The sequence below is a fragment of the Phyllostomus hastatus genome, unplaced genomic scaffold (assembly GCF_019186645.2).
Source record: "Phyllostomus hastatus isolate PE091 unplaced genomic scaffold, TTU_PhHast_1.1 phas_contig_86, whole genome shotgun sequence".
Taxonomy (NCBI): Eukaryota; Metazoa; Chordata; class Mammalia; order Chiroptera; family Phyllostomidae; genus Phyllostomus; species Phyllostomus hastatus.
In genome coordinates this window covers 82,212,853-82,234,395 of record NW_025333977.1, presented here as the reverse complement: position 1 = coordinate 82,234,395, position 21,543 = coordinate 82,212,853, and the positions used below count along the sequence as shown (strand labels likewise).

At 40.2% G+C, this 21,543-nt stretch overlaps 1 protein-coding gene across 7 annotated transcripts in view; it reads left to right on the top strand.

Annotated features, from left to right (window-relative positions):
- Nucleotides 1–21,543, top strand: part of ZBTB20 (zinc finger and BTB domain containing 20) — a 798,652-nt gene that overhangs the window by 678,685 nt on the left and 98,424 nt on the right. The window contains exon 8 of one of the 7 annotated variants that reach the window (XM_045852098.1): nucleotides 17,934–18,002. The exons of the other annotated variants lie outside the window; for them this stretch is intronic. The gene's annotated coding sequence lies outside the window, so the exon portion shown is untranslated. The remainder of the gene's footprint in view (nucleotides 1–17,933; nucleotides 18,003–21,543) is intronic. 7 annotated transcript variants of the gene reach the window in all.

The window sequence follows — 21,543 nt, the reverse complement described above, 5'->3', positions numbered from 1 at the left end:
CTAGTGAGAAATGACGTGTGCTTTCGAGAGATAGGCTATTGTATGAACTAAGTGCAAGTTTTTACCTTAATGTAAGATTCACAAATGAAACCTAGTAGGGGGCTAGGAACTTGTACTTGCTCTTAAAACTCAGGGCAGCCATTGAACTAGGTATCTTCTCATTCAATTATTGATGATTTAGACACTGGGACTCAACATGTCAGTGCCAACCTGACCCCCAGAGGGGCCTGCCTTGCCTCTGTCATTCCAGAACAAGAAACTGAAAGCTGCCCAGGTTCGCCTTCTAAGATCCATAAGGGCACGTCCTCTTTGGTGGAACTGAGGCCTGCTCCTTGCATTCTAGCTTTGTGCATGCTCTTCTAGAATCACAGGTGTGCTTGGTATTAGTGACACATCTGCCTTAGTCAGCATCACCATTTCAAGAGCGAGATGTTTCTGGTATTTTCTATTTTTTTTAAAGATTTTGTTTGTTTGTTTGTTTGTTTGTTTGTTTGTTTGTTTGTTTGTTTTGAGAGAGAAGGGAGGGAGGAAGAAAGAGAGGGAGAGAAACATCAATGTGTGGTTGCCTCTTGCATGCTTCCCACAGGGGACCTGGCCCACAACCCAGGCATGTGCCCGGACTGGGAATCAAACTGGCAACCCTTTGGTTCCCAGTCCAGCATTCAATCCACCAAGCCACACCAGCCAGGGCCTGTTATTTCTTTTTACTACCTGCATATGTAAAATGCATTGTGTGTGTGATAGATAGAGCCTGGTTGTTCCCCAACAGGAACGTATGTTTTCATATCATTAATACGCTGATTTGGATTCATGAGAGAGAGAGTAAACTGCCTGTATGGTCCAGTACTTCTGAGTTGTGTTTCTATTTTCTCTTCTACGTATGAAAAAGACCTTAAATGTGTCCTTTGGATTATCATCTCCTCCTTGTATATTTGAACTTTAAAATTCTCTTCAAATGAACAATTCTTGAGGCTTCCATTAGGACAGCTGCCTTTGGGTGTGTCCCTGATGACTTTATGACTGTGGGCATCTCTTCCTTTTAGCTCTTCGTGAATATTCTGAGTCCTGGCCCTCTCTCAGAGTCACGTGGGCATTCAAACAGTCACCTCTGCCCTAGTTGGTGCTTCTTGACTACCCAAATCACTGCTGGGCCTGTATTGCTTCATCTCTCTTCCAGATGACCCCCACATTTCTGAATAAAAAGAAAATCTTAACATTTAATTTCTTACATGATAAATTTGGATAAGCACCAAAGTATTAGATTTTGATGAGTGCTAAGGGGAAGACTCAGACAACAGACACCAAATTTTATTTTTGGAGACTACTTTATAAATGCACAGCACTCAGGGGTTGCCAAGTCTTGCACATTTCAATGAAAATACAGCATTGTTGTCTTGTCTGTGTCAGGATCTCCTCTCTGGTCTGCAGTTCAGTCCTGCTTTGGTTTAATTAATCCATTAAGGTCTATCTTAACCCTAGTCAGTAATGATGGAGGGGCTCACCGGAGCCATCTAGAATGGGAGAAATTAGATGGATAATGATTTCTGTGCTGATGATGTGTTCTGTCTTTTTATATAGTTGATCCCGTGAGGGACATATTTCTTTGGTGTATTCCTGCTGATGTTCTCAAGACAGATATATTACAGAGAAATAAATCAGACTATGAGATTCTGCCAGTGTCTAATTCTTAGTGTGTAAAATTTAGTGTTTTAAAATCAAAGCTATTTTTAAAAGTATATTTTTTATCAATATAATATTAAATAATCAAGAGGATGAGAGGAATCTGAGAAACTCTCATTTGGATATTATTTTTTATTACACTTAGATGCCATTATGGAATATTTATGTTAATAGTCGTCTTCTGATTACTCCCTCCTCCATGAGTAAACTGTTTAAGATGATTCCCCCTCAGTCCAGTTCAACAAGTGCTTACTGATACATACCACACGCAGGGTAGTTGACAGCTCACAAAAAATCAGGAGACTTAAATGGCTTTATATTTCTTAAATATAAAGTAATGAAATAGTACAGTTTTTTCTTTAATATAGCTATCAGAAGTCAAGACCTGAAGTTGCGAGGCAATACATTAATCAAACTGTATTGGTGAATACCCACTATGTTTTTCCCCACTATGGGTGAAATTTATAAGCAACTACAATACACATTTAAAATACAACAAATTTATTTAAAGTATGGTTAGGCAGGTGGAGTGCTTTTTACCTTGTGGTAGAGGGTTGGCAATTGGCTGATAATAATCTCAGAAATCTTTCCAGCAGAGCAAGGTTTAGGTTACAATTGGAAGGAGGATAGGTGTTCTTTAGTGCATGAGGGATTGTTCCCCCCATTGAGGCTTATGTGGGAAAGGTTCAGAGATGGACTTCCCCCACTCGAAGGGAGCACTCTCAACAGGATGAAACCAGAAGGCAGAGGAGATTTACTTAGTTTGACTGATTATATGTGCAAACCTGCTTGGGAGCTTTCAGTGCTGAGAGTTTGGAATTCACAATTGCTCTGAAGTAGGTAGAAATCTACTGGAGGACTGAAGAGGAAACTGTGACCATCCAACCACTGAGGGCATGTTTGGAGTGAGGAGGCAATTTTCATGTTTTAGGAACAGTGTAAGCAGGAGCTGGCCGAGGATAATATTAAAAAATGTTTCTTCGAGTTAAGATCATTATAAGAATTTGGATAGCAGAAGGATTTTAAATGAAAAAGACATTGCTCTATACAAAATTTGTGGTGCTAGCAGAACATCTAATCAGAGATATTCTAAAGAGGAAGTGTTAACTGAGTTAATGTAATTAGCCATAACTAAGAGAGGTGGGTTATAAAAAAAGGTACATGAGTACATACATCTACCCTTCAAATGAGCCTTAACGTGGTGCCTATTTGGGGACAGATAGTAAAGGAATGTTGAAAGAATAATTGAAGGGGTAGGATTGAGCCAAGATTTTAAACTACAGAAACCAGAGACAGAGAAAGAAGACATTTGGAGAAGCTTTTTACAGAAACAGTAACAACAAACTGGAAGGAACCTTGCAGGATCATCTCAGCTACTAACCAAATTCTGTGTACAGGGAAAAGGAGGCCAAGAAGAGAGAAGTGGTCCAAGAAAGCAGGAATGACTCGTAGAAGAGCCAGGACTTAGACACAGGGGTCTTTGGTCATGGTCAAGTGGTCCTTCCACTGTGCTGTGCTGCCTCAGTGAAGGACTTGCCTCACCACCTCTTGCAAGTATCATGAGTTAAGCAAAGAAAGGCTGGATTTCTAGAGAAAGGCCAGCCAGGTTGACACAAACTGACTTGTTCAAATCCACCGATGAGAGAAAAGGAGAGGGTGGTATAAAATCTCTGTCACTGTTTGAGCTGTGGCTGGGATGATCAACAGAAGAAGGGGAGTGGATGGTTTTGAGCGTTTCAGAGTAACTTTTACTGCCTGCTCAGTATCAGAATCACGTGTACATGGGCACTGAGAGGCACACAGCGACACAGTTTTTCAAGTGTAGAAGCATATTTATATTTTTTTATGTATCAACTCCTTTCACTTTGGTCCTTAATATTGATGGAACATTATAGGGATCGCATGTCAAATTAAAATAATTAAATTGAACCTAGACTTAGTTGGTTTAAAACAAAAACACTGAAACTGAAGAATCCTTTGTTCTAACCTGAGCTGAAAGATGGGTTTGCTTTGGACCTTGACTGGCTTTCTGCAGTCCAGCCACTCAAAGACTTGGCCAGTGCTATAGTCCAGAAAACATGCCATGCTTTGTTGCTACATATTTCTAAACTGGCCCCTTTTCTTCAGGAAGACTTCCTAGGTTTTGCCTGAGTAAGGACCATAAAGTGGAGCCCATGCTAACTACAACCGTTAAGGCCTCGTGAGGGATAGAGAAGACTCGGTGCAAGTGTGACATGTTGAAGGGACTCCCCTGCATAATGTGATCCATGTCTTTAGGAATAGAGCTTTGCTCTCATATTAATACATTCTGGAAATTGCTCAAGAGGCAGCTTTGGCATTAGAATAGCAACTTTCAAAGCAGTGAACGTCAGCACTTCTATTTCTCCTTCTTCTTGGCGTGCATTACATGAAGCTGGAAAGACTAATTGGCTAAATGAAGGGACTCAGTGTCGCAGAGTTGAAAACCTGGCATGTAAATGGAGAGGTGGGGAAACACTTTGCATGCATATCTATATGGCCTCCCTTTGTGAATTATCATAATAGAAATGGTTCTGCCCCTTCTCTAGTTTCCCTGCTAGATGAGTTGGGGTGTGAAGTGCATGGCACAGAAATTCACCAGGCTTTGTATCTGTGATTACTTGTCTCCGTGTGCATCTTTTCCACTCCTAAATTGCATGCTTACCTAAGGTCACTGAATAATACATTGCTTTAAAAGATGTGTCCCTGAATTAAAGTTCCTATATGACAGGGATAATGTGGCTGCATATAGCTAAATACAATAGAGAAAAAAATGAGCAAATGTCATTTTTAAAGGCAAACAAGAAAATACTTGATTTTGTATAGGTGTTAGATTTGCTTCCTTGACCCCTGTCAGGAATGTGTAAGGACTGATCAATAATGGGCTTGAACAGCTCGTACAAAATCGGCTCCCTGTGGCAGGAGCCATCTCTGCATGTAGGGTGGTTAAGTCGCTGTATCCTAGAGATGCTTTGTGTGAATGAGTATTTCCTGATAAGCTGTACAACTCATTTTTAACTTTCATAAAAAGCCAAGGTCTAAAACACATTTGGTTCATCTGCTCTGCCTTCTAGCAATACTTTACCTAAATTGTCACAGACAAAAGGAGACAAAATGTATTTTATAAAACTTATAATGGGACATCACAGTATTTCATATGAGGATTTAACATCTCCTGAAATGTGTCAGAATTTTATAAATAAAGTAAATCCCTGATCTTCTTAAGCCCCCTTTTTAAATGTTCAATCTGAATTATAGATAAAGAACATCTATTAACACATCATCTTACTGAGAACCATTATCAAATCACCTCTTAAAATATTTGGGGCCAGAAGGAGGGAAAGCTCTTTGACCTTTGCCCTGAACCCTCTCTAAGCTTTTCCCATTTCCATTAATTATGGAACTTTGAATCCCAAGGTTGATATAAAACATGGGGTGAATTTAAGTTACATACTTTTTTGTTAACTTTTGTCATCATTTTATTTTGAAAGCACATTTTAAGCTGAGTGAAATTTATGAAAGCTGAACCTGATACAGTAAGAGTCTGGATTATAAACACCTCACAGACTAGTAATGGTTAAACGGTTGATCACTGAGAAAGTAATTTGAAGTCACTGGCTATCATTATATGAAATGTTGTGGTTGAAGAGTAGTCTGTGGGAGCTCGTCACTGAAAGAGGGCTTTGGTGACTCAGCTAACAGCAAGGTGAATATTAAACATTGATAAAACCAAATTCAAGGATATAAAACTTAATTCAGATAGCAAATATTCAAGTGTTGCCCTTTGGTCATGGAAGAGCAGGGTTTGCCTAGAGAAGAATGTGGGTAGAGCTTGGCCCTTGCAGCCAATTAGTAGGAAGTGCCATTTGCATGTTGCATTCTACCCAAGAGGGGATAAAATGCAGTGAACTTTGACTCCTGTCTGTCATTGGTCATGCCACTCTAGAGGTGACGTGCTTTAAAAATATATATAACATGTTTTGCCCTGTAGCTTATCATATCATTCCATTCATCTCCTCGGTAAATGAATAGAAGTGAATATAACTACGAATGAATATAAAGGTACAGGTACCATTCTCCTCAGACGGGAAATGGGGAAGCTGAAGTTCCGTGAAGTTAAGTACCTGACATAGTGTTATCTATCCAATCAGTGGTAGAATCAAAACCAAAACTAGGCTTGATGTCGGGAATCTGCAGTATTGTTTTCCAGGCCAAGTGGAGCAAGTTATGTTTAGTTTGATTTCAATTCATTTCAGAATCTGGGCAACATCTTATAAAATGCCTGATTGTGTCCTGTTTTCCCTGTAGATTTCTAGAAAGGGAGCCACAATTGGGGGGTGGAGGATAAATCTATTTCCTGACAGTGAAATGTCTTTGCTCTTACAATCTCATCAGCTAAATTACCAGAAAATTCATAAGCAGTGTCAAACTCACACAAGCTGAGTAATGACAGGTAGTGATAGAGTCACAAAATGTACCTTCTTGCTGTGTGTTCCTCACACGTCAGGCTAAAGTGGCTTTCACAGAGCTCTCACTGGTGATTATATAAGGTCCTACTTCACTGCCACCAGGTTTGCAGATCTTTGGCGCCAGGGAAGAGGCAGCAACAAACCAAAGGGGCTCTGCCCTTTGTCATCTTAGAACGGCTGCCAGGTGTGCTGTGAATCCCAGTGTGAGAAATCCCGGGACAAGGTAGGAAAGCAATAGCATGTGCAAAGGGCGCAGTGTTCTACACAAAATGTAATTAGTCCCCATTTTTCTTTATTTGTGACCCTACTGTTGTGCCTGATTTAAATCGAATAAGAAGTCCTCCAAATTTCATCTCCTTCCCCATTCCGGAAGGAACTGTGTACAGAGATTCCCTCCTGCTCAGCCCATGCATAAGACTACTCTTTGGGGTCATTCTGTGAGAGATCAAACAGGGATATGGCCATAAACTCAGTGAGGTGGGGGCTGGGGGAGGCCAAGGGATATCGACCAGATGAGGGACACTGAAGGAGAGGGAATGTTTTCCCTGAGAGGTTTCCAACCACAGAGAATTTTATTTTAAAAATGACAGCTATAGTCTTAAATGACTTTCATGTCTTATTTTTCCCCTCATCAGGAAATTAGCATTCTGAAAGTTAGGTTTTGAGTGTGTCCTGATGTGTGTCTAAATCTAGAGTGCATTTTTATGGCTGGGCTATAAACCCATCATAATCGTGAGGGGTTAACATGGAACGCCTTCAAAAGATAACCTATACCTACTGCAGGCTTGGAACTCGATTAGCCCAGCTATTAAAATCAGGAGGACAAACTGTTTCTTCCCTGGATACAAAAGCTGTTAGGCTACGGCCTGACCCAGTACAAAAGTTTTCTGAATCTCTCTCCACTTTACTAAACGTCGGCTCATTGCTGCTGTCTGCAGTGAAGCTGTTTACAGCTCTTTGCTAAGTGGAAAGTTCAAATCAATTATTGTCCATTAGAGTTTAGGTATAACTGATGAAATATCCCCAGAGGAGTATTGTAAATGTATCAAGATGTCCTTCCCCATTATAGAAATGGGGACGCATAGTGAATTACTTACCTTCTCTCTTACCCTTAATGCCTCTGAAAGGCTGCTGGGCAAACAGAGCTTATCTTGTCTTGCTGGGGTTTAGAGTGAGGACTTCATCATTTGCTGAACACATGTAGTGAGCCAGCAGAAATTTTAGGTTCCAACTCCCATTATAGCCTCCCTAAACTCCCTTGTGGGCATAAAGGTCTAAGAAACAAAAGATATAAAGAACACCCTAATAAATTATAATAACTGCCCCCGAAAAGTGCCCTACAACCAGGTTCTTTTAGAAATGATAAGTTTCTTGTTAACAAATAAGAAAAGCTTTGACTCCAAATTTTCGGCAAGTGACAGTAAGATTGAGTCCCAGATAATTTGTGCCAGGATTCTTTCTGCCATAAAACTAGGTCTTCTGTATCAAGCTTCAGCAGGGTAGAAAAGGAGACCCACTCACTGCTCAGGTGCAAAAGGGATTCTGTTATCAGTAACAGAATTGAACAGTGCCTTTACCCTATAGAGACTAGAACCAAGGGGGGGAAAGAGAGTCTCGTTTGTGATCTGCCGTGCCAGGAGATGGAATAGAGGTTCTTGACTTCCTTTTAAAGTTGTCTGTTCTCTTCCCCTAGTCCTGCCCCATAGCAATCTTCACACCCTAAAGACCCTGATACTGAAATACATGTGCACTCATCTTGTCATGGGAAAACCTGGGTATTATTCCTCAGAGGACTATGATTTTTCAAAAACCAGAAAGTAGCAGAGAAAGGTCAAAGGAGACATCATTCTCCTGTATCAGCCTTTCCTTCTTCCATGTGAACAGGTGGGCAAGACACCTTTTTATCAGGAGCCAGTCCTGTTCGGCTCCAGTGGCTGCACTGTGGGGGAAACAGTGGACACAGTTCCAACGTGATTCCACAGACCAGTCATACTGGAGATGAGAAGCACCTTTAAAATGCAGCACTGGTTTCTTTGTGTTCCTCATAACTCCGAGGATAACCTCAAAGATGTCTCTTTGTGCTGACAGCTCTGTCCGTGGTGCTAAGTAGGAAATTGGCTTGACTTCTTCCTTGTGTCCCATACTGCCTACCCCCAGCTCTCCTGGGTCTCCCAGTCTTCTGTCTATAAAGGTACTAATTGCTGTGCAGTAAATCTGGTTGAAATGGAAACCAAGCTTCCAGGTTACTTATAGGGTCAGATTTTCTTCTAGGTCACTCAGATAATGAGAGATTTCATGTTGTTTTACACTTTTACCTAGGTAGATCTGTTGCCTTTTTTTTTTTTAAGTTGACAAGACATCCTCTGGAATCTACCTTTAATTGTTAAACCATCGCTCCTTTACCAGACAGTGTACTGCAGACACTGTCACCCATGCAAAGGGGACAATACAGTTTCATGCCCATCCAAATACCCCTCCCCTCAAATGTACATGTAGTTTCTGATAATTTATGATATTCAAAGAATTACTTCATTTCTTTCCCCGAATTTGTACCAGTGGCCATTGCACTGCAACACTCAGCATGCATAGGATATATTTCTCTTCATTCCAATTTCATTTACTCTACCTGGTATATCAGTTGTTTTTGCAACTCAGACTGAATGGTTGTTTCCTCTCAGTATGTTAGGAGGATTATCTTACATGCTAAATTTGAGACTAAAATTTAGTGATTAAAGTCTAAATCCTTTAAGGTGGCATTATACAAAGAGAACTGTCTTCAGATTTGTCCTGTGTCTTAATGACAAAATGCTAAACAACTATAAAGATCCCTATTTTTCTTTAGTGAGGAGAGCATCTGGATTCTCCACTTAAAACGCAGCCTGAATATGAGAGTCTGAAAGATATACCCACAGCACCAAATATGTGTTGAAAATTATTTTTCTGCCTCACTACTTAGGTAAGGGTGTGTTTAGTCAGTCCCTTTCAAACCAGCTTCCCTGTTCTGTAGCCCATTTTGCCGGCCCTCTTCTGAGTACCAGCCAGCACACCCTCAGCTGCTAACACGCTTGCTCAGATTTAAGGAGCAATCCTGATTATCGAGTTTCTTCTAGCCATTATTTGTGTTCCAAATTATCTTACTATGTCTGTATTAATTTTCTGTTTCCAAAAGTAAACTCCATGTATTTTAAGGCAGTACAGTTTCTTTTTTACATTTTCCAGGGAACTGGTGTTTTTAATGTCATGTGAGGACAACATTACACAATGGATCTTTGGCAGGGATACACAGAAATGAATACCGTGTGCGAACAAACATTAAATGGCAGTCTTAATTACAGAGTTTGACTCTGTTGTTTTTAATGCCCTTCAATTTTATAATTTGATGGAAAATGCATCAACACAGCTATTTTCTTTCTACCCTAAATGATTAAGGATTGATATACCCCCAAGCCATACTAGCTTGTTAGTTAGGTCTGTCGGATCAGGTAGGTCCTACATTTCATCCACTAGAGGGCAGTAAGGATACACATCCACACCAACCAATATGTGCAACATATGGTCGATGTGGAAACATAGTAGCCATAGCTTTCGTGTGTATGAAAAATTCCCATTACAGTGTTGCTTCACTTATAATTATATTGAAAGTAAACACTAATTCACAGACGGACTACGCATATTTTATTTCAACATACCCCACTAGTGTTTTGTCTGTTCTAGTTTAAAACGCCCTGAGTAATGAAACTTCTACTACTTCCCTTGAGAAGCTGTATCAAAACCCAACTGTTTTTTGCCACTTTTTTTTTAGCGTGTGTGTTCAAGATCTATTATTCCTCCTGCAAGTTCATTTAGAATTCTATTATGTACTCCCTTTTCCCTCACAATAAGTTTAATTCCATTCAGGAAACCAAATGTTTATTGAGCTCCTACTATGTGTAAGACATCACTAAGTGAATGGGTGGCCTCACAAAAAGGGTTGTAGCCCTGCATCAGATAGGTTTGCATGAGTCAGAAAGCTAAACCAGGTCAAACATCCAAAGAAAAACTGGTCTGAGTTCTATATTAAGTGATATCCAGAAAGCTGTGAGAGCACTGGGAAATTTTTATTTGTGCTTAGGTTTCTGTATCAGAACTCAAAAGGTATTACAAATGCATGGCAATATCAGATATCACATAGAGAACAGTGAGGTGTGCAGCTGACGCGGCAGTGGGTTCATGCCAAGCAAATGACCTGGATGCTTACTAATGAAGGTTTGATCCTTCTTCCTTTTACAGCTGGTTGTCAGCTTCGCCAAGAAGCGTCAGGACCTATACTGGGGCTCTTTATACCCATTTACGAAGGCTAGGAAATGGGTCTGTGAGTCTCTCCAGGGGATTGGCACCTTGCTGTACATCGTGTTCTATCGTCCATTTTCAATTATTGACTTTCTGGGTCCAGTCTTGGTCACACTACACAGTGGGAAAGAGCTCCAAGTTCATGTGCAATACTCTCGTTTGCATCATTAGTTTCTTGGCATATGCTTTGATTATTAAGTATCTGAGGGGGAGGGTGGAAGGAATTCAAGCCAAGAAAGTTCCTTTAAGGCTAGGACTCATAATTACACTGTTGTTTAAGTGTCTTTTTTCCCCTTCACATAAGAGACATAGCAAGATCTTTTGCTCTCTTGAGTGTATTCACCTGGAAGGATTTCTGTGAGGCTTCCCTAACCACCAGGAGCAGTCTCCGGTGGACATGTGTGCAAACAAGAACAGCTCAGACTCCAACTGTAAAAACTGAATATTGTAGAAATTCTAGAAAGGATACTATTATTTTACTAACATCCTTTGAGACTCTGTAGGAAGTAACCTATTCTCTAGGATTTTTAAAATAAAGTCATTTCTGTTGACAATCAAGAGAGCAACTATGTGGTTTCATAGATTCGTTCTTGAGGAAAGTAGTAGGGAAGAGTACAGAATTTGCACAATAACATAGCCCAGGTGTTCTATCGCAAACAAAGCTTAGAGCTGAAATTTATGTCACCTGTAAATAAATCCACATGGGTGTTTCATATGGAAGTAATTAAGTGCAAATGTGCAATAGCCATTTTTGTGTTTTTGTTTGTTTCAAAATACCAAAGGTGATTAGGCCATATTATGAACTAATTACTTAATTTATTTAAGTTGAGACAAGTTTTCGAGTTATACGAGGGCTGAAACCAAGAACTCATTAATTCATTTTGCACATCACTGAAAGAAACAAAACAAAGAGGGTAACACCTTTATTTTATTATGTTAGAACACACCAATATTTTGAACACTGATGAGGACCCAAGTGGTCAAAACATCTGTATTTAGTAAAAAAATAAAATAAATAAACTTTTCTCCCCACCATTTGGTGCTTTCAGTGGTGTGCTGAAATTCAGAATGAATTACTAAAGGTACTAAAATAGTGTGTCTTTTTTAATACATTTTCCTATGGAAAGTTCAAAGGACTCTTCAAACATATTTGAAAACAGTAAATAAATAATCTACAAAACTCAATATTTTCTTAAATTTGAAAGCAAACCACAGTCATTCTGGAGCTTTGGACTCTGTACACCAAGTTTCAAACCAGAGCATATTTTGGTATTTTGATGGTTGAGTTATAATCCCCTGAAAAGAGGGACTGCTTGTGTACAGTAAAGACAGCTGCCACGGAACTACAACGGAGCTACTAAAATAAAACCAGTGTTTCCTTGTTACTGCTGACCAGGAGATGTGAGACTCAGGAGTCCGGTTCCATGGGCCATAGGAGGAGCTCTGTTGGCACTCCATGACTGTGTGCGTGGCAGCACCGCATAGGTACGTGGCCAGGCAGGAGAAGGAGAGGAAAGGAGGAACACAGCACACTCATGGAACCAAAGCAAAGGGATATGAAACACAACCCTAGATGTCAGAAGCGAACCGAAGGTGTCAGAGAACAGTTCTGACCTGAGGTTACTTGTTCTAATGTTTGACCTCCTATCTTCTGGGTTCTAATCCCTCTTTTAGTTAGTTTTTAAAGTACTGCTGAGGAATTCAAAAGATGGTATAGCTGACCATTGATCAGGTGGTTGATATTATTGCCTGACTTAATTTATATTTTTACATACTCTTTTATGACGTGAATCTCATTAGCTGAGGTGAAATTCTGGCATGTGATTCCCTCCTAAATCACTGAGTGTCCTACACCTGGTCAAAGTCAAGGCTCAAATATTTGCCAAAGAGGTAGGGGCTCAAGCTTTCATACTGGTCAGTTTGTTTCCTGTCACTAAGGAACTGGGGTGGTCTGCAGCAGAGGCAGGCTTCTCTTTTCCCATGTGAAAACGGGGAGAAAAATACCTATAATTTTCTATTGTTATGAGGATTTGCTGAACTATTTGTGTAATTTTAAATTCAGGGAATTCTCTTTGGATTAATATCTCCTGGGAAGCACACCCTCGGCTGATTTGAGGGGTGACAAATTGTAATCTTGTTCTTATACCACAACAAGCTCTAGCAATACCGTTGGCTCCCATTGGCTTTGAATTATTTTGCCCAGGGGCTCAGATGTATTGGTACTAAGCCCTATGATCTCTTTTGGCAGCTCTCCATTTTAACCTAAATTAGAATCTTTGACTATGAAATAGTTTTTCTCTCTACCAAAAACATTTATCCATTGACCAAATATTTATCGAGCAAGTAGTAAGTGTGAACCACTCTACTGGGCTATCCTATTTTGTATGGGAACTGAATCTGTGATGTTAAAACCTCACTAAACCTATTCTCTAACCAAGAAAACCAGCCAGACAAGACTCACAAAATTGGAACTTTATCTTTTTGAAGATTTTATTTATTGATTTTTAGAGAGAGAGGAAGGGAGGGAGAGAAACATCAATATGTGGTTGCCTCTCACGTGGCCCCCACTGGGAGCCTGGCTCACAACCCAGGCATGTGCCCTGACTGGGAATTGAACCAGCAACCTTTTGGTTTGCAGCCCACGCTCAATCCACTGAGATATATCAGCCAGGACAAAATTGGAACTTTAGATTTGAAAGGAGTCCTTTACTATACAGATGAAGGCATTTAGGCCTAGACTGTTAAGTCATTTTGTCCAACTCAACACATCCAATTAGTATCAAGAGCCAGAACCAGAACTCAGAGCTGCTGGTCATCACTCTAATGTTCTGTCCACTATCCGCTCCCCTTTGCTCAAGGCAAAGGGGATGAGCCAAACAGATCAGCCTCAGCAACCAAGCTCTGGCAAGATTAAATCCAAGGGGCTGAGCTGACTGGTCTTCACTGGCATTTTTTTACCAGGATGATGCTATGAAAATTAAGTATTATATTTAAGATTGCTGCATGGAAGGAAAGTCCAGTCAATAGATGATGTTGCGAGTCTTCTTTTTTTTTTTAATGCATATAACGTCTTTGTTGAGAAGTTTTTCTCTGGGTTTAGACAATAACCCCTGACATTTTCCTCTTTCTTCTTTGAGCATATCAGTCCCTTTAGTTCAGTTAAGCAATGACATCATGACATAGCTTTGCCAGGTTCAGGCCTTATTTGCAGTGAGATTGTCAAATTATCATTGAGGGAAAATAAGTCTTTAGGTAGGATGTGTTCTTAAATAGTAAAATAATTTCTGCTAAGAGAATTATTTCAATCCTTTCTAAATGATTTCTTTTTTTTTAATTGGCCAGTGATACTCACTGTTGGGTAGTCCATCTCCAAGGTATTTGAGTATTTGTCAAAGCAGTGAGTTGCCGATCAGTGTTACAAAAACCCATTTCATCTGTGGATAAAATCCTGGAACACAGAAAAGGGAACAGAAATGTAAAGAAGGAAAGGGGGGGAAATCCTGGAAAAAAAAGACTATAGATGACTTTACTTTTACCTGAATTTTTAATAATATGCATAAATAGTATTACATTCACTTGTAAACAAAAACAATAATCCTGAATATATAAAAATGAGTGGCATCATGTTACAAGGACAGAAATAAAGATACAAGTATTTACCAACATATTCAAAGGCACAAATAATTTTGAAAGGTTTTTTTGCTTTTGTTATGAGGGACTGAAAGCCCCTAACATCTGTTGTCACAGCCTTTATGTCAGCAACACTCCTGTATCCCAGAGTCTCCTGCAACTAAATTTAAACTCTACAAAATAAGGAGGAAACCATCCAGCGTCTGGGAAAGTAAACTCTGGATTTTTCTTTAATTTCTCTTCTCCCCTTCACCATATTTCTTCTCACCACCTAGGTACAGCTCATCTTCCATTTTATAATCCAGACAACATTATCACGAGTCTGGCAGCCAGGTTGCTAGAGTCCATGATGTTCCTGTACTTCTTAGATGTTAATTTTGTTGAAATATATCAGCTTATATTAGGAGCACTAAGAATGAATCTTTAGACAAACTGATAGAGAAGAAACAATTACATTGTAGTCTGAAGTACTCTATGGCTTCATGCATTGCTAACCATATGTCTTCACCTTCTCATAATCTGCTTGCTCTTGTTTCCTCTTAATGAAAGCTGGACACATCTTAATGTAGAGCCGTAGATGTTCACATGGTTTCATAGCAAGGAGCTACTGCACACACAATTTAGATACTGAGGGAAACGAACAACAAGACCTCACGAAGCTTTAGCAGGTTACACTGGTCATCTTCAAATGTTCATGTATCAGGTGACTGGGCAGAAAACAGCAGCAGTATGGGAGTAGCTTTGGAAGCAGACAGCCCTGAGTTCAAATCCAAGGTCTGCCACTCACCAGCTGTGTGAATGCTATTAAGTTACCTTTCCTCTCTGAACTTTTCTGATCCTGAGTTCTCTCTGTAACATGAAGGCAATCGCTGCTAAGAAAGAACAGCATGAGATGACTTAGGCAGTGTGACGTGTGTGGCTATAGGTTCAAGAATTTGTGGCACTTCTGGCTCGTGTGTCTAATGTCAGCACTACAGCTGGCCCCTACTTTCTTATGATCGTGTGGTTGTGAGAAAAGCACCACTGGGTCAGGCATAGGACCCGTCAGCTCCGCATTCATTCACCTCTGGTCACAGGACCAGGAAATTGTTATGTAAGACACAGTTGTCCTTGTTGCTAATTTCAGGAATTAGAGTTACTTTCCTCCAGACATCCTAGTTTCCCTGAATAAACCACTATAGATGTATTATCCACAAATTTAGCTAAGCCTTTGTGATACTCTTTCTGTCATCAACCTTTAATGAATTTTACAAGTTTACTACCTACCATGTAAAGTAGTTTTTTATTTTGTCTTAAATTGTTTCTTTTAAGGAGTAGTTAGATGACTTCTAATCCACATATACTAGAATTTGATAGATAAATGCATATTCACTTTACTCTGGGCTTTCATTCCTTTATAGACATTTACCATATTCTTTTCAGGATTTGATCATTCTAAATGGAAATCTTCATCTTATATCATGGTTATTTTAACTGAGGTTGAGCTTTCTCTTGTATTTATTTATTTATTTTATGAGGTACTTCATCCACAAACAGTGTCCTACACAGGGGTTGCCATTACGTTGTGCTAGAGTTGTTGTGATTTAACTCCCCCCTTCCTTCGTCAAAATTGCATCCTAAGTATGTTCTGGGCTCAACCCAGAACGATCTTAATGTGAATGCGATTGTATTTGAGCCCAGGTTCAGGGTGGGGGCAGCTGGCAAAGTGTTCAACAACAGGACCAAAGAGGAAAAAATATAACCGAATATGTGATTCTGTCTGTAGCAAGGTGAGCCTTAAGGAAAAGGCAGAGTTTACTCACTCTGAGGGTCCTGAAGAAGGAGGTACCAGGCAATGCTTCCCTAGCCCATTGGTTCCCCTGGAGCCGGAACTTGGACAGGGAGCGCTAGTGGGCCCAGAACCAAGTCTAGGTTGGGTGGGCTGGTCTGCATTGCTGTAAGAGGCGGGGGCTACCATTTTGACAATGCCAGCAGAAATCTAAGACTAAAGAGCCTAAAACTGCTTACCTCTCCATTAGCATTGCTAGCACAAAGTAAGATTTGAACTTTGTATGACTCATTATGAGTGGGTGGCAACCTACTGAGGAGGCAATCTGTGAACCCAAGGTCAACATCCTGGTGAGAAACCCCTGCGCACAGCAGGCAGCACTGAATCAGAGAGCTCTGTCCTCCTCAGCTTGGTCAGAGCATTTCCTGCTCTGTTTCCAGTCCAGTTTCTAAAGATGTTTGTTGGCACATTGTCTGGCCTGTACTTGGCCCCATGGTCTCCAGGAAATAAGAATGACATTTCCACAGTTCTTTTGAGAATACTTTTACATAGGTATCTTGCTTCATCCTAACAACCCTATGGTAACTGTCCATATTCCCATTTTATGAATGAGGAAAACTGGTCAAATTCAGTGATGCATACAACACTAGCTAGCAGAGGATGGAGGGAGAACTGGTCTCACACACTAACCTATGTCCTTTCCACGTTAGCACCACGGTGAAGGCCAGGTCTTCCCCGGACACCATCCTGAAAATACGCTTTCATTTTTCCCTAAATGTAGTTATATTCACTTATACTGAAGTTGATCTGAATTATTTTGGACAACAGCAAAGCTCATGAGATCACCCTGAAGATTTGGCCTTTTAGTGGCCAGAATTCCAGTAATATAGAGATTTCCCTGTCTTCTATGACATCCACGTCACGTGGACAGTGGAGAGTGTTCACTATGTGTGTGGACATACAAGGACATCCAGAGGGGAGGTCATTTACCCCAGCCTCTTCTCTTTTTCCTGAATTTCCTTTCCACATTAAAGCCCCACTCCCACACATTAATTTAAATGAGCTTCAATATTATTTTAATAAAACTCAGTGGTGTATGTGCCTTACATCTTTCTGTACCCTTCCCTTCTTTCTGATGGGATAGAATCCCTGAATGATCCTAGTAAATTCTGAAAAGCCTTAGCAGGGGGGATAATGGGTAAAGATCATTGCATTTCAGCTCCCTGATCTATTACACTCCTGCCTTTCACCAGCATGCAGAGTGCTGTGTTTTTTTCCTAACAGAATAAATTAAATATGAAAGAGAAGGACTAATGTAATTCAAATAAACATGTTAATGACCCTATTTTTCCATTTGGTAACTAGACCGGATGTGGTGGAATGCCAGTTTTTTACTGAGCCTGTAATTTAAAACTTTCAACAAGGACATTTTTTTTTTTTGCTTTTATTTCCATCCTCCACTCCCACCCCTTTTTATTCTTGCAGACACTCCTTACTGTCCAATTGGTTTTGGAACATGAAAACTGTCCTCATTGCTCCCCGGAGTCACAGGGGAACCTGGGGTAGCTTATCTCTGTGGGGTGGCTTGTAAGTCTTTACTGGTGATTACCCTGCCCAAGCTCTGGGCTGTTGAGGGGTGTGGGAAAGGAGGCAACCAGTGCATTCACGCACCTCCTCTCTGGCCCTGAACCCCCATTTTGTGGGGTTTTGGTGTTTGGCGTTTACATGCTTGCTGCTCTAGGCAGTACTTTGGCATTCAGATTTGGGACCGGAAGAGCATTTAGTGTTTTTAACCCTGTATGTAGCCATCAATTCCGGTGACATTTTTATGCATCAAAACTGAGAGCTTGTTGTCATCCGTACCGAAACCCTGACTGACTTCGGCGTGCCCCCAGATGACTCCCTAATGTATTCTCTCCCCTGCCACCTCTAAGCCACCTATCTCCCTCTGCACCCCAAGAGTAGTCATTGGCCTAGCAGTCCTCTACTCCTCCCCCAGAAAATGGACTGCCCAAAATGAAGTTCTTCCTCTCTTCCAGACTTCAAATTTGCCACCTGTCTGCTACATTTACAGTTGGTTACTGAAGAGCCTGACTTTTCTCCAAACGGTGTGTATTTAATCCCTAAATTCTCTGCCACCCACAAAATGGGGTGACCCGTTGGCGTTTTACCTGCTAGATTAGCTCTCTCTTATTTCTTTTACTTTGGTCACTTTCCAGTGTTTGAAGGAAAACTTTTTGATCTAAACACATTTCAGTTTTTTCCAATTTACACGCGGTGGAGGGAGAGGGGGCTCTGGCCCTGTTACTTCCTGTTTGTTTTTGCTCTGGAGAATGCAGACCATCTGTGTCTCAGAAACTAGTCTACAGCCATCGTGCTGATTCTGGTTTTTAACTTCTTAGTTTTTCCCTCATTTCTCTTGCAATAATTTTCTATTCGTCTTCCCAAAACTCCTAAACCCCTCATTAAATCTTTCTTCCTGAAATTTCTTATCTTAATAGTACCTCTGGATACAGTTCCGTCCCCATTAAGGCCAGGATTCTAATTAAGTAAACAATAATGGGAGAGGGAAAGGGGGGAGAGAGGAAGCAGTAGGCGAAGGGAAAAAAAATTAGGATTACTCTTTAAAAATGGATTTCACTGATTTCCAGACCCAGTTCCCAGGTCCTCAGATCCTCAGATCCTTGAACCGCACGGCCTCACCTGTCATGTGGCCTTTGCCTTTTTCTGAAGAAATGTCATGGATGTTGGGTCTGAGTGGCCTGAGCAGGTTCCTCCCAAGGATCTCTTTCCAGCCATGTAGGCTTTAGTTAATGTTGTACTTTTTCATAACAACCCAGATGCTCGTTTCCCAGAACTAGTAGAGATCTCACTTTCCTGAGGACTGCCTGATGACTCCAGACATACCTCACCCTGTATAAAAGTCCTGTATTCTTTCTTTGTTTCTTGTTTGTTTTTGTTGTTGTTGTTGTTGTTTTGGGGTTTGTTTGTTTTTTCATGCAATTGCAGCAACCAAGGTCTCTAAACAACTAGATCCCCTTTTGGTAGATGACTCTAACTCTGCAACTTATGAAAATATAACTTTCTCACACTCAAATAGGCTGGTTCCCATCTTCATTTCAGATGTCATTGCAATTTAGAACATGATATTTCCCCCGTTCTCATTTTATTTTTTAAACCAAAGGACTTTGATTTTTTTCTTTAATTCTTACAGTCAAAATTAAAAAGCTAAATGAATTCCAGGCTTCAAACTCTGAGAATTATATTTCAGCCAGTTTGAGTCTAAAATGTGCTACCGAGAGCCCACTGGTGACATGCTCGTGGCTCCCCTCCATGGAGCGCCGAGCTTCATGTAAGCCTGTGGCTGTCCGGAGCTGCAGCCTCTGGTCTCCCGTCCCTGTTCCTTCACAGCTTCTGCGTGTTCCTGCCGTAGCACCTTCAGCCATGAACATGCCATTTAATCAGTGGTATATGAAAATGGACTTGGTACAGTCAGCAATAGCTAGGCCAGAATCGATTGGCTATTTTTCAAAGGGAAAAAAAAAAGAGAGAAAATTGCTCTTTTAATCTAGGTAAATCAAATCGTGCCTGCTTGCTTTCCACCTGTAGCTAAGTGTAGGCAGTGCATTCAGACTGAGGATAGTACTTTTTAGTGCTTTTTTTCATGCTTATCTACTAAGGGGAAAGCACCAGGGTGTCTACCGAGCTGAGTTTTCACATTCACATAAGAAAGCTTGTGCTCTTTTTCTCTTAAGAAAAAAAATCTTCCCTTTTGCCCCATCTTAGAAGATTTGAATGAAAGCAGAATACATTCAGCCTCTTTTGCCTTTTTTGCCTTTTTTTGTCCTGCCACAAAAGCATATCGGACTGTGTCATTACAGTGTGTTGCTTTGGGCAGCCTCGTGCTGTATAAAGGCGAAGACCTTAATTGGGTTAACAGAACTCAGCAGGAGCGAATGTCCGGCGAGCACTGCTTTCCCACTAGGCACTTCTCCGCTTTCGGTAGTGTGTACAAAGCGGACACCAGCTTGGGAGGAGCTGCTTTTCCTACGGATTTGTTTTTGTAATGCTGGGGCTTTCTCTTTTAGTGTATTACCAACAAGTGAAATTAATTTTTAAATGAAAACTGGGCTTTGTTTTTCAAACTACAAAGGTAGGGGGTGAGGTAGGAATGTGCTGTCAGGTTTGTTCAGTAGCATTGATTTGTAACCAACAAAGGAAATGTCTACTTATGAGACACAAATCAATGCAACCAGACTGCAAAAGTGCAAAGAGAGATGTGAGAAAATTATTCAATCGTTAGTCTTCTATGGAATTTAAAAACATGAAGGCTTTTGATTGTTCCAATCCCAAAAAAGAAAAAAGGAAGTGAGTAACTGAAAGAAAGGAAGGGAGGACATGATGACGGGTTCTAATTTCATCAAGGTTTTTCTCTCATGATTATGGAAAGGTCAGACAAGGTTATAAGATTCCTGAAAGATTAGCAGTGTTGTGAATGAATTTCAGAACTCATTAACCATGTCCTCAGATGCTATTGTGGAAACTGGTAAAAAACCAGTTTATGCCAGAACTCCTGCTTTCGTCTGCCTAACCTTCGCTACTGTAAAATTGACAGTTTCTTGCAAGCTCTCTTTATCCAAAAATAATCTATAACTAGTAGACCTAACTCTTACATGGTAGTTTTCATCATATAAACACATTGCAAATATTAACAAATAAATCAAACAAATAAAAATTATAACTCAAGGAAGCGAAGATATTAATTTTGTAAAACTTTCCCAGTTCAGAAAGAGACGACTGATCAGAGCTGAAAGTATGATATGCAGAATATTTTATATAGTCTGGCCTGAGGTTTCAAAGTGTTAACAAGTTTCTTGAGCACTGACTTCAAGAATTGTCCTTAGCTTATCAGATGTGTGTATTTTAAAGTTATGCTAAAAGGCTCTTTTCCCCTCCTTATAGGTCAAACGTGATTCTCCTTTCTCCTTTCTACCAAAAATCATAACACTGTTAGGTTGCTTAGCAGCCTTCTTTTCAGAAGCAGGGGAAAAGTACATTTCAACACAATCCATATCCTAACTTTCACAGATTATGAATTATACTGATTTCTCTTTTGGGGGGAAGGGAGAAAAGATAAGATGTCACTTTCTAAACACTTAATATAAAAAACTGCACAATGTTTTATGTTTTTCTAATGTCCAGTAATGCCAGAGTCGATATTCAAAATCTAGGGGAAAAATTAGAAATGCAGAGAAATTTTTTATCTTGACTATGTGATTTTGCTTCTGTTCCTATGATAAAGTCAATTACCAAGATTCTTACCTCATCCTAAAAAAATGTGCTATTTCTTTACTTCTCACCATATCATGTTAGTACATTACCTGCAGAAATCAAGGGAGTGAAATGGAATGGATCCGAGTCCTATAAGTAAAGTAATCAGGAATGGATTTCTGGGCAACCCCTTTGAAAATAAGAATCCTTGCAATAAAAGAGCATGAATGTCTCACTCTGTGTTACACAATAATACCCCGAAGTCTGATTTCTGGCAGTTCTGACTTCTGAATTACAACCCTGAACAAAGAAGTAAATGGAGAACAAGGAAGACCTTAGAACATCCAAATGAGTGTCCCGGAGTCTCTGACCAAACTC